Here is a 13,777-nt window from a genome sequence, read left to right as displayed (position 1 = left end):
CCGGCGGGACAGATGCGTTGCTGGTGCCTGCCAAGCAGGGGAGTCACTCCTTGACTCCAAGGGAGATTCTTCAGTCTTCAAGTCTTGAGTAGAAAGTCGAAGGTCCAGAATTCGGTTTCAGAGCATCGTCCAGGGATAACTGAATCCTGTTGCCAGGGGTTCCTTACTTATACCTAAGAAAGAGGTTGGACTAGCTCATGGGACCCACCTATGGGAGGGTTTGGAAAGAGGGGTGGCTACACCCATTTCCTTTGTCTAGTTTCGCGCCAGAGCAGAGGCTGGTAGCCCCTGAACCGGTTTGAGCTGGACTATGCACAGAGATATCAAATGTGCCCCCAGTGCAGGACTTCAAAGCACTCTGAGAGTGATCCCACCCAACCCCAATACACATCAGCCTATCTGGGGAGGTGGTTACACCTCCCTGGGACAGGAAACCTATTGTCCAGGCCTCCCCTGCCAGAGTTTCGGTCAGCAGCAGGAGGCCAGACTTGTGTCTGTGGCTGCGGCATCCATTTTGTGATTCCAGGGCTTTTTTAGGCTGGTACCTGGTATACCGGTGCTGTCATGTCTCTCCCTCTAGAAGGGTGGGATCATACTCCCACTCCAGTTACTGGTGTGGGGGTAGGATTCCGAGGTGTTTGACACCAAACATGACATGTTTCCGTGCAGCCATCCCAAAGTTAGCATTTACCGCGAGGTTATAATGCACTTAAGAGTATATGGTCAGGCTGCACCACAAACAGCATCAGAGAATGGAGTCCTAACGCTGCAGAGGGGCTCTGCTCATGCAAGGGCACCCTCTCACATGAAAACCAAGTACTCTGCCTTCAGGATTGATAAGGCCTGCCATAGGAGTGACTTATAGGTTTATGTGTGTGTGTATATGTAGTGATATAGGTAGCCTATATCACAGTAAGGGGTGCATGCACCACCTTACCCAGACTGCAGTAGCAGGCCTGTGGTGTCATTTTGGAGGGCTTTCCAGGGGTGGCACAATACATGCTTCAGCCCCTGGTAGGCCTCTGTGGTACCTATGTCCTGGGTACTTAGTATACCATATACTAGGGACTTAAAAGGGCACTCCAGAATCCAATCTGTGATGTACCTAATGTACAAGGAATCCATTTTAGAGAGGAAGCAGATAGGCTGGGGTCCTGAATAGCAGGGCCCCAGCCAGACTAAAGTTGAAAAAGTGAAACATCAGCAAAAAGTGGGGGTAACCATAAGAAGCAGATCCTACTCTACTACATTCTCCCTACATATTGTGTCGAAGATAAGGCAGGACTTGCAGGAGCAACTCAGGCTTCAGTGCACTAGAGCTGAACACACCCATTGTAAACCCACCTCAGGGTGCAGCTATGACAGTATAGTGATCGGTGTCACACCCTGGTGCAGAGCAGCAAATGCAGAGTGCTGGTGCTAGGCATGGGCAGGGTGGGCAGCTTCCCAGGGCCTCGCACTCAGCCCACCAGCATGGTGCCCGCACCAGTGCAACACACCACCAAACCTCTTGTACCCCTGCCGATCCAATTGAAGAAAGGTGTCTCTTTGCAATTCGGCGTACAGGAGGGGACCCCCTCCCTGGGCCAATCAGGGATGGTGTGAGGAGGCCTGGGGAGGGGGACACTTCATCTTGTGTCAGTTGCAAGGAGATGCATTTTGACCTGCAATTAGGCCTCCTGCCTGGCTGCCCATTGAGAGACACTGCGGGACACCCAATGTCAGGACTTTACCATCTTCACAGTTTTAACTCTCAGCCCCCAAGCTATTCTCACACCTTCAGCCTGATATGAGCTGTGAAAGAGGTGCTTGTGGGTGGCAGAGAGGGGAGCTGTGGCCCAGGAGGAGTCCGTACAAAGCAGCCTCCGGAGCCCTGAAGGTGTCACTTATTTAAATTAGAGGGGCCTCGCACATTCTCCTTCGCCCGGGGCCCCAAAATTGCTAGAACCAGCCCGGGCAAAGGCAATCCAGACTGTGCAGATCAACACCCTTGGCAGAGTTCACTCAAGTAGCCCCAAAGCCACCCTTCCTGGAAGAATGGAGCAGCTCAGTCCACAACGTCAGTCACCCGATGGCGATAGAGCCCCCGACAGGCACCGGCCCACTTCAAAGCATTGTGCCGCCACCAAAGAGCAGTCACGGGAGACCCACAGCCCCACTAAGCAAACATGGCCACAGAACCGGAGCCCAGGGCATGAGTCAGGCATGCCGCTTCCAGAGTACAGGACTCCGCGCCCTATTTACGGAATGCCAAGAGCACATAGGCTGCACTAGGAAGAGAGGCACCGAGCCGCCCGACAGCGGAGCTAGGACCCCGCAAGTCCCAGCGGCACCCCCCTTCATCCACCACTGCCCATGTCGCCCATATTAGGAGAGCTCCTACCCCCATTAATCCGAGAGTCCCAGGACAGCTCCAGTCCTCGGTGCAAGCCGAGGTCTGTCGTGAGCAGTGCATCACTGCATCCAGGCCGCTCCGGTACTCTGGCACAATCAAGCCACACGGTCACCTCTCGGTGGTACCTACCTCTCCGCAACAGCCGAGCGGGAGATCACCCGACATTTCGGGGCACGTTTTATGGGCACTATAGCTGCTTATGCTCCTGCAGGCTGCCAGAGATCCAGAACTATGGATCTATCTTGGAATCCGGCTCACTGGTGCCCCCTACCTGCAGCCATAGTATTTACAGGTTCTCCAAAATGAACCCGGATTGCTTTGCCCACAAATACCAAATCACTCAGATTCAGGCTTGACACAAACCTCTCCTTCAAAGAACACATTGCCATGAAAGCCAACCCCACATGGTTCAAGCTCTCCATTGCAAAGAAAGAGAAACCTTTCATTCTCTAATCTGATTTGAAAACTACAATGCCAACTATGGTCTTGCCCCGGACAGGGGAAAGCACTGCTATATCATCTCAATGACACCACTATGGTCCCCCTGAAAGGTATCCTACATGCTGAAGCTTGTCTCATGGAATGCCCAAAGAAGGGCCATCATGTCAGCTACAACTTCAAGCTTCTGTTATCCAGCCTAAAGCTCGCTACCAGGTAGGCAGGTGACTCTGAGTTCTCACCAGTGCCACTGACAGGCGTTTGCTGAATGTGCGCCATATTTAATGCACCAGCCCACAAAGTGGGAGTTTGTTATTGAAAAACAAAAAGAAATGGACCGAGATATTAATAAGGTACATCATTTTACAAATATAGTTATTTTCACTGTTTCAATGACACGTCATTTAGGGTGTCTCTTTGTCTTGTACAGATTTACTACAACCTCAAACAACACTAATCAAAACAGTTGTCGTATGTATTGCCACACTTAGGGGCATATTATCAAAAAACGGCGTTAAAATTATTGCCGGCGATAATGGGCTTGATAATATGCCCTGGAGAATTCCCATAGAAGCCCATGTTATGGTGACAACATGGGCTTCTATTGGAATTCTCAGCGGCATATTATCAAGCCCATTATCGCCGCTCTAGCGGCAGTTTTCTGCCGCTAAAGCGGCGATAATTTTTACTCCTTGCTTGATAATATGCCCCCTAGTTATTCTAAGTAACGGGTGCCCACATCTCTGGGTTAACCATTACAAAACCCTTTACATTTGAGCCAATGTACATGAAAATGAGTGAGGTATAGAGAAGAACGCAGTTATCTTTAAATTATTCCCAAATCTCAGACAGGCTTGGAACTCCAAACCCATGAAGAAGTATTCAACATGTGTCAAGGAGTCAATTACTGCATTCCAGGTGCACGAGGACAGTTCTTAGAAGGGACGATAGTCATTATTTCATTCTTGCAATTTCAATATAGAAGTTATCACAAACAATGCGTTTTGTCTTAGAGACAGCAGGACTTCTTCAGGGCAGTCAAAAACATGAATCACAACAAACACTCATTTGAATCTCAACAGTTGAGACTATGCATGTGACTGGAGGCAAGATGGCGTTATTGTGATCAGGGGCGTGAGCTAGGCACAGGCTGACCTGAGAATTCCTGTTGGATCAGTCCGTGGCAGCCGGTTTCGGAGAGTAGCGGAGGGTAGTGGCAGCGGGCAGTTCTGTCGGTTCTTTCGGCTTCGGCTCTGACAGAGGTTCCGGCCATCGGTAATCCTGCAGTGACCTGCGCTGGACTCGGTGAACACCAGCGGTTGATGCCGGTCGATGAGGTGCGCTGTCTTTCGCATTTCCTGCCTCCTAGGGCACACGTTGTTTGTTGGGACGGTGCTGCCCGGCAAAAGGAGGTGGCGGAGGCTTGAACGACCCGGTGGGCTCCTTGCAGGTGAAGGTGAGGACAAAGGTGAGCAAGAGCAAGAGCAAGCGCGAGGGACTGTGTTAAGGGCGGTATCTACTAACTCAGATACGACCTTAGATACAACCCCAGCTAAAAGCATGGAGCAGGACCAGGAACAGAGGGCTGATTCAGAGCAAGTAATCGATATTAATACTGATACTGATTTATTGGGGTGTCAAGGTGCCCCGGGGGACCTGCCTACTCAGGAGATCCACATTATGCCTACCCGACCAGAAACAAGAGGGCTGAAAGTCAAGATGGGGAGGGAAAAGGAGAAAGGGAAAAGGAGAAACTTAAAAACAAAGCCAAAGCAAAGTCGAAAGACAAAGATAAGGATAACGATAAGGACGGTGATGTTGGTGAATGTAGAGACACGACTGACTTGCCGGAAAAAAAAGCGAGGCGGATCCAAACAATAAAAAATCTAAAGACTGCCGTAAGAAGTACCGGGCAACCAGACATAGCCGAACCCCGAATATCAAACATCTTTAACATTGTGGCTAAAATATCTTCTGGCCCTGTAGTGGGCTGCAGTCAACCCGGATCTGATTTAAGAATGAATCATGTAACCCCAGTGGCACAGGGAATTAACCCCCCAGCTAGCGTGTGTACAGAGAAATGGCTTGGTGTGGAAAAAGCGCCGAGCATTGCACAAATGGAATTAAACGAAGCACTTGAACCGAATGAACTGTATAAGACCACACCTGTACAAACTGGGGTGCAAGGAATGGAAGCACCAAAAGCAGCGGTCAACACAGCGTTAAAAAAACCAAGTATTGGCATTAATCTCTGCTCTGACTGTTCCCCAGGTCTGAAAGACACCAGCTATTCTCTATGCCCTGCTCGGGATCAAGTTCAGGACCAAGTCCGCTCTGCGCTACAAGAATCCGATCAAGACTCAGGTTCTGAAATCTATGAAACTGGGGCCTCAACCTCAAGTGAACAACAGAAATTGGTACAGACAAGCTCTGAATCTGATATGTCAGATCTTGAACTATCAGAGCTTGATGCCAAATAACAGAAAACAGAAAACCTCCTTAAGAGCTCCACAAAGAAGAATCAGGAAAGAAAAAGGGAAAGACAAAGACAAAAGAGACAAAAGAAACAAAACAGACTATTGTTTGAAGACATCACGGATCAAGGGAGTAACATCGAACTAATGAACAATGAATCCAGGAAAACCTCACCGCAAGAATCTGAAGTAAACTTAAGTCCCACTGGGAAAGCCTTGCGGAAACCCAAGACACCTAAAAACCTGCAAACTGAAATAGTTAATGATAATCGAGACCAGTCAGAACCTTCCCTGTGCGATATCTTCAAATCAATTAAGAACTTTCAGGAAGATGTTAAACATGATAACAAGAAAAATCATGTAGCTATACAAAAACTTCAAGGAGCAGTACAAAAGTTGGGACAAACCTGTCTAGAGATTTCGGAGAGAATGTCCTCAGTGGAAATACGCACGGATAATCTTGAGAAAGATGTCTGTGATCTACAATCACGTGGGAAAGAACAGGATGGCATAATCAAAGACTTTTTTTTTTTTTTTTTTTGAAAGACCTTTATTTAGCAAAGTAATGATTACACTGCGTCACGCCAACAACCCGGAGGCAGGCCGCGATATCGACAAGTGTATCCAGTTTAGGCGCACCATGGCAGAAGTCATAAGTAATGTCAACATCGTAACATACAGGGAGATACACACCAATGCCATTGATGAGCGGTACAATGGCGTAGTCAGTGAAGAGTGAAAGGTCTTACATTTGTGGGCTTCGTGGACTAAAAACAAATCCTAGGCACCCGGTCCCGTCCAATCGCTCCAGCGAGTACCGGGACCGCAGCTCATGTAAAAGGCAATGTATAGATAGATCACCCACAGCCACCTTTTCTCCCAACCCCCCCGCAACAATCGGAGGGAAACAGAAAACTTTCGGTGCAGAACTTGTGCAATAAACCAACAGACATCACAGCTTGCTCACGCAGGGGCTCACGTACTAGGACCCGTCCGTCCTGGAGGGACGACCACGAGTATCATCGGTGGCTGTAGGAGGAGCACAGGGCAGCAGCCATAGGGCAGGGGGGGGGGGGGGGAGAGGACGCAGCAGGACAAAGCAGCAGATCTCCCGGATGAGGATGGGAGGCAACACGACAAATCCAACAGGCATGCGGCAGGCACGGGATCCGGCAAAAGCAACACACTCCGCTACCCCCAGGCGCACCCACCAAGCAGGCACCCATCCACTCATCACGGTGTGGGTAGGGCTCAAAGGCCTACCCCATGTCATCCGAAACGCCCATCCCGGGGGAGTCCACAGATGCAGCCGAATCCGCCCGCTCTCTTGTCCACTGCAGGAAGGGTTCCCAGATGTCATTGGGCCTAGATGCGGTGGGCATCGACTCCCAGTAGGTCGTGAGCTGCGTCTGACCATACGCAACGTCACGAACCCATGCGGCGAACGTAGGCAAGGCTCCACGGCCCCAGTGTATCGCCACCTGACGTTTAGCGTAAAGTAGCAGCATCGCGTGCAGTTTCCTGTCAGCGGGTTCGGTGTCTTTAACGTATCCCAGGAGCCCCAAAAGCGGAGAGGGCTCATCAGTCCTGTTTAAAATGCGGTTGATGGCCTCAAAGATGCTCGACCAGTACTCAACTAGCTTAGGGCAGCTCCACGCCACATGAATGAAGGACGCGTCAGCTCCGCCACACTTCCAACAGGAAGCGTCAGTGCGGATCCCCATGCGATGCAGCAGCACTGGTGTACGGTAGTACCGGTGCAAGAATTTAAAATGGACCAGTCGGAGTCTATAGTTCGGTGACAGCTCTGTGAGTTGCTTACAGCAATATTCCCACATGGCATCTGACAGGGCGTCGTCCAGATCTGTGGCCCAAGCCTGTTTGGCCCTAGGCACGGTGAGCGGTGCCTGCTCCTGCATGCAGCTGTACAGTCTGGACACCAGCTTCGCGGGGGAGGGTCGTGACAGCAAGTTTTGAAGGGCATCCAGTTGCGGGGGTTCCTCGGGGAATTGAGGCCACATCTTTTTGCAGGACTCCCGGAGAGAGTGATACAGGAGCTCATCCGAGAACGAGGTAGGCTGGCCGTCCGAGCGGACACCCAACTCACCAAACGTCCCATCAGGGTAAAGGTCAGCGAAAGTGGCCACCCGTCTCCCCTGGAGCGTAAGAGTATCTCCCCTAGCGCTAAGGCAAGGCAGCATCGGATTGCTTCGCAGCGGTATGGCCGGCGCATAGAGCAAGGGAAGGCCCGCCCTCCGGCGTAGCTCCTTCCATGACCAGCGGATCATCTCAACGGTGTCCACCTCCTTCGAGGGGCGGGAAACCCCGCCATACAACGCCACCCGGAGCGGCAGCGGGGCAACCGCAGCCAATTCCACCGCCACGTGCGGCTGGTAGGGAGTGGGGAACGCCCAGAAGTGTAGAAATTGAGCCTGAGCGCACAGCGAGTAAAGCTTAAGGTCAGGCGCTCCAAGGCCCCCCTGCCGCAGCGGGAGCGTGAGCAAAGCCCAAGAGGTCCGCGCCTGCCGCCCAGCCCACACCAGAGACACAAGTAGGGAGCGGACCCGTGCGTGGAAGCATGCAGTCATGGGCAACGGGAGATTAACGAACAGATAAAGGAATTTCGGGAGAACTACCATCTTCGCCAGCGCCACCCTCGCCACCAGGGACAGGGGAAGTTTGTTCCAGACCTCCACCCTCCGCTCCAGCCAGTCGACCGCTCTGCCGAAGTTTAGAGACCATAGTTCCTGCGTGTCCCGACTAATCCAAATACCCAAGTATTTGACCGCATCAGTCTCCCAACGGAGGGGGTAGTCCGAAGGAGGTGGAGCTGTCTCGTCAGTGAGAGGGAATGCAACGGACTTGGACCAGTTTATAGACACGCCCGCCAGTCCCTCGAAACGTACAAATTCTCGGAGCAGGGGATTCAAATTCTCTGCGGGGTTGGAGACATACAGAGTAACGTCGTCTGCATAAAGCGAGATCAGCAGGCTGCGAGAGCTGAAGCCTATCCCCCTCGCCGTGTGGTGTTGGCGTATTCTGGCCGCCAGTGGTTCCATCGCAATAGCGAAGAGGAGGGGCGACAGAGGGCACCCCTGTCTAGTCCCCCTGGAGATGGGAAAGGGTTCGGACACCAGGCCATTCACTCGCACCCGCGCACGGGGTCTGTCATATAGCAATTGGATGAGGTTAATAAAGTTACGACTGAATCCCATCCTGCTCAAGATACGAAAGAGGTACGGCCATTCTAACGAATCAAAGGCCTTAGTCGCGTCTAAGAACACGACCGCGGCCTGGACGGAGGGGTGAAGATAATGTAGGATGGAGAATAGTGTTCTGAGGTTGTGTGAGGTGGCACGGCCAGGGATAAACCCCGGCTGGTCTGGGAGAGCAATGATCGGCAGCAGCGGCTGTAGTTTGTCCGCTATGACCCTGGCAAAGATTTTGGCGTCTACATTTATGAGAGAGAGGGGACGATAGGAGTCCAGATACAGTTCGTCTTTGTCGGGCTTTAAGAGAGTGACAATGAGTGCCTCGCGCATGGAGTCTGGGAGGGCATTCAGCTCCAGCGCCTCCACGAATACAGAGTGCAATTTCGGAGCTAGTTCTTCAGCGTATGTCTTGTAAAACATTGTGGTAAGGCCATCTGGGCCGGGAGCCTTATTAGCCGGCATGCTTTTAATGACCTGAGCTATGTCCTGAGCCGAGACAGGCAGGTCCATGTATTGCCTATGGTTGTCATTGAACCAGACAAGGGCTATAGAGTCAAGAAAATCGTCCAGGGAAGTCGGGGCAGCCGAGTGTTTGGACGTGTATAGAGAGGCATAAAAGTCAGCAAAGGCCTTCAGCACCGCCTCCTGGCCCGTGACCTGCGTCCCCTCGCTGGACATGATGGTGTGTATATAGTGCGCCTGAGCCTGGGGAGCAATCAGCCTAGCCAGTGTTCTGCTCGGTCTATCACCCTCCCCGTATCTACGAGCTTCCGCCTGTTTCCCCAAGAACTTCACCTCTCTCTGCGCCTCCTCATTGTATTCCAATAGTTTTGTTTTGAGACTACCTGCATTAGCCAACGTCGGGTCCCGGCAGAAGGCCGAGTCCAGCTCTTTGAGTTCTTGCTCTAACTTAGCCAGTGTCCGGCGTATGGAGAGTAGCACCCCCGCCCGCCGAGCTATGCACTGGCCCCGTATTACCGCCTTAAAGGCGTCCCACACCACGGCCTCAGAGGAGGCTGAACCCTCGTTGTCCTCGAAGTACTTAACAATGTCCTCCCTAATTTCTTCCGTGAACACCTGATCCGTAAGAGCGTGGGGCGGCAGTCGCCACGAAAACGCCCTAGGGGCCACGTTGGGTATACGCAGTTCTAGCATGCAGGGGGCGTGGTCCGAAAGCGACCTAGCCTGAATCTCCACCTCCCCCACCCAGGTAGCCACCTCAGGGGACAGCAGCCAAAAGTCTAGACGGGACCAAGCGTCGTGGTGGCACGTGATACAGGTCCCCATTCTCTCTCCGGGGTGTCGGAGTCTCCACGCATCAGTCAGTCTCCCCTCCTCAAGCACATCCAGCAACGCCTGTCTCGCCTTCGTATGTGTAGGCCTACTAGTGCCCCTTCTGTCCAATTCATCATCCAACACCACATTGAAATCACCCCCCACCACTATCAGGTCACAATCAAGCAACACAATTTGCGCCCAGACATTTCGGAAAAATTCAGGGTCATCCACATTGGGGCCATATACAGCGGCTAAAACCAGTGGCCTACCCTGCAATGAGCCATGAACCAGTACATATCGACCCTCCTTATCCAGTACACAATGATGCTCTCTCCAGTCCAGCCCCCTCCGTACGAGGACAGCCACCCCCCGGGCATAGTTAGAGTATATAGCGGAATATACATGCGACCACCTGTGGTGTTTTAGCCTGGGCGATGGGGCAGAGTTAATGTGAGTTTCCTGTAACAAGCAAATGTCTACATTGTGTCTAGTCAACATAGTATGCATCAACCTGGCTTTTTTATAGTCCCCAAGGCCACGAATGTTCCAAGTCCACAGTTTAACTCCCCCCATGTTGACGGCACAGCCAAGGCGACCAGGCCGCCTCCCCGCCCCCCCACACCGCACCAACAGGCCCAGACCACCGCTCGCCCCCGCGCAGCACGGTCATGTAATGATAAATTGCAATGCATTGCACCAGCACCGGTAAACAAACAAACAAAAGTCCCTCCCAACCCCCACCCACGCCAACCCCCCAAATAGGTTGCGCTAGAATCCCATACGTGCTCTGAAACGCACTTGAGTCAATCGAGAACAAAAACAACAGGAGATTCCCCATGGGGCGAGGTGCTCCTAGCTGACACCCCTGAATGCACAGGGTGGCCGCACACTGAAGAACCCACGCGACACCCGAGGGGCGCCCAGCGGTATGGAACACACAGCACCGGAGTAGTATGCCGTCCAGTGCGCCCCAGACCCGCGACACAATCAGCAACCAAGACCCACCCGACACGAGCGGGCCAGCTCCAACAGGTCCAGTAGCGGCCCCAGTGCACATCTAGAGGGGACCAAACAGTCCAGCAAATGTCAACTGTAGTGGAAGGGGCAAACCCAGATGACTGCACCCCCTGTACCTCAATCGTTGTCGCTTATGCGGGCCACGTCCTCCTCCAACCTCGGTGATTTGCGTCTGGCACCAGGGCCTCCGATGTGTTTAGCGAACTTTAGGGCCTCCTTGGCGTCAGTGAAGAAGTGAGCAGTTCGTTCATGAAAGATTTTCAGTTTTGCTGGGTAGAGCAAGGAGTATTGGACTCCGGCCTGCATCAGGAGCTTCTTCGCAGGTATGAACTCCTTTCTGGCTGCCTGGACGAGGGGGGTGAAATCAGGGTAAAACGAGATGTGATTCCCCTTATGGATGATCTTGCCTTTTTCCCGGGCCAACTGCAGGATGCGGTCCCTATCCTGGAAGTTGAGTAGCTTGACCAATATAGGGCGTGGGGTGGCGCCTGGTGGCGGTCTCTTGCCCAGTGTCCTGTGCGCCCTCTCCACCGTGAATACCTGGGACAGGTCCGGATCGAACAGCTCGTGTAGCAAATCAGACACAAAGACCTCCATCTTTCCGGTGTTGTCCGTCTCTGGAATGCCCGTAATTCGGACATTGGACCTCCGGGAACGCGCTTCCAGATCGTCCGCCTTAGCTCGCATGGCCTCCAGCTCACGCTCAATATTTGTGATGTGGTTTTTCGCCTGCTGCTGAAACTCGGCACATTCGGTATGTTTGCTTTCTAGGCAGTCTAGCCGCGTTTCGTGCACTTCCACTTTGGATTTTACCGCCTCCAGTTGTACAGCCATGGCATCCAGCTTTGCGTCTATGCTCTTTAGGCTTGATCTGACCTCCATCATCAAAGCGCCAAAATCGACTTCGGCTGCGGGGCTCTTTGGGGGTGACGACGTGGCCCCCGTGTCCACCGCCTGCTGCTTGGCCCTCTGTTTGTGGTCGAAAGCCAATTTGGACTGTTTTGCGTCCTTCGTGCCCCCCATCTTCGACCCGTGCTGGGCGCGAAGCGCAGTCCGCGGCAGGAAGCGCTCACCGGCGCGTTGCGTAGGCCCCTAGGACTGGCCGGCACAGCACGAGGCGTTGCAAGAGGGAGCCAGGGGACAGAAGCCCCAAAACCAGTGGGCTGCCCAGTGTCCGACGGCGACCCCTCCAAGTGTGGTCTACGGTCTCCAAGGTGAGGACACAGAGCGTGGGAGGCTCCGGCGGGAGCAAGCCGAGGCCGTCAGCACGTCGTTCTATGCCCGGGAGCGGAGCCCTGGCGCCAGGGTGCGATCAACACCCGTACATCCAGCGGTGAACAGCCGGGGCCTCAGGGTGCAGCAATCAAGGGGCATGTACAGCGTGGGCTATGCAGCGCAGCGGGAGCACAGTTTCTGCTCAGTCGCCCCAGTCACAGTACAAAATGGCGGCGTCGCTCCTCGGCTGTAGCCCCGATCCTCCCCCGATCCGCGATCCCCGGTGGATGGCCGCTCCGCTCCCACACTCCGCGCACAGGCAGCACCACACAGTGTTTGCCGGTGGCCCCCAGCTCCGCAGCAAGGGCGTTAGGGCGGCCTCCTCACCTCCGATCTCCGCGGGCCTGGGAATCCCCGGGGTCAGGTCAGGTTTCACAGCCGCCTCGGGCTCCGCAGTGTCAGGCGGGCTCCAGCCGGCGGGCCGGCTTCAATCGCTGTCGCCAGGTCACCGCGCGCAGCCGTTCACGAGCGGCCAGGATTTACTCGGTCGTGCCTCCGGGTTGCCGCATCAGTTTCTAACGGAATCTGGGCCCCTCAGCAGCGTCGCGCAGGATTGTGAAGGATTAATTTGTGTGCAGCCGGCGGAGCTCGCTCAGAGAGCGGCCATCTCGCTGCTCGGTTAGCCACGCCCCCCCATAATCAAAGACTTAATGGCAAAGGTCGAAGACCAAGAAAATAGAGCTAGACGAAACAACTTACGTTTTCTTGGGGTTCCTGAGAATATTGAGGGAAATGATCCAAGGGGCTTTATAATCACACTACTGAAAGAATCATTCCCAGAACTACATATGTGGGACTTCAACAAGAAATATACAGGGCCCATCGCTTTCCCTTGATACCTCCTAAGCGGACTCAGACATCAGCACAACATCCCTGTGCATTCCTTGTTAACTTTGGTAATTTTCTGCTACGGGAAACCATTTTTGACCTTGCACGACCGACAAAAAAAAGAGAATTTAAAGACTTTGCGTTTTTAAGCAGACCAGATTTTGCTCATGTTACGGTCGAAAGGAGGTGGAGGATGAGACAACTATTCACCCCGTTTGAACGCATTGGTGCTACGGTTTACTTACAGAATCCTGCACGGTTAAAAATCATATTTAATGGCATTACAAGAAGCTTTACTAGCGCGATTCAAGCTGAAGCATAATTAAAAGAAATCACAATCTCAGACAAAAACAAACCCAAAAAATAACCATAACTAACTAATATGAACCTCGTTTGACATTACAGGAATGCTAAAACAAGCAAGTTATAAATGCAAGGAGGGAGGGGAGCAAAAATCTTTAAAAAAAAATAAATAAATACACACAGGATAATTAAGGCAAAAAAGGGATATATATCAGGTCAGCCGCCGCTTACTGCTTCCTGACCGCAATGATGCCCACAACCTGGTTCATCTCGAACCAGGTCGCCTCCCCTAGGGGAATTGGGGGGTGGGGACGGGTGGCGGGGAAGGGGGCAGGGTTTTTTTTTCTTTTCTTCATTTTCACATATATAGTTTCTACTTATTTTAAGGGGTTTAGGGGGGAAGCGAGATGGGGAGGGCTTACAGGCGTAATAATTAGGTATGGAAATTTGGTATTCCTAAAGTTTCAAAATGAGTAAAATCCAAATTTTAACCATTAACATATGTGGCCTAAATGACCCAAATAAAAGACAGAGAACAGCCGTTGGTCTCAACTCAA

This window comes from Triturus cristatus, chromosome 11, assembly GCF_964204655.1.
Source record: "Triturus cristatus chromosome 11, aTriCri1.1, whole genome shotgun sequence".
NCBI classification, from domain to species: Eukaryota; Metazoa; Chordata; class Amphibia; order Caudata; family Salamandridae; genus Triturus; species Triturus cristatus.
The sequence above is the reverse complement of the archived record's forward strand: the minus strand, read 5'-3'. Positions refer to the sequence as shown.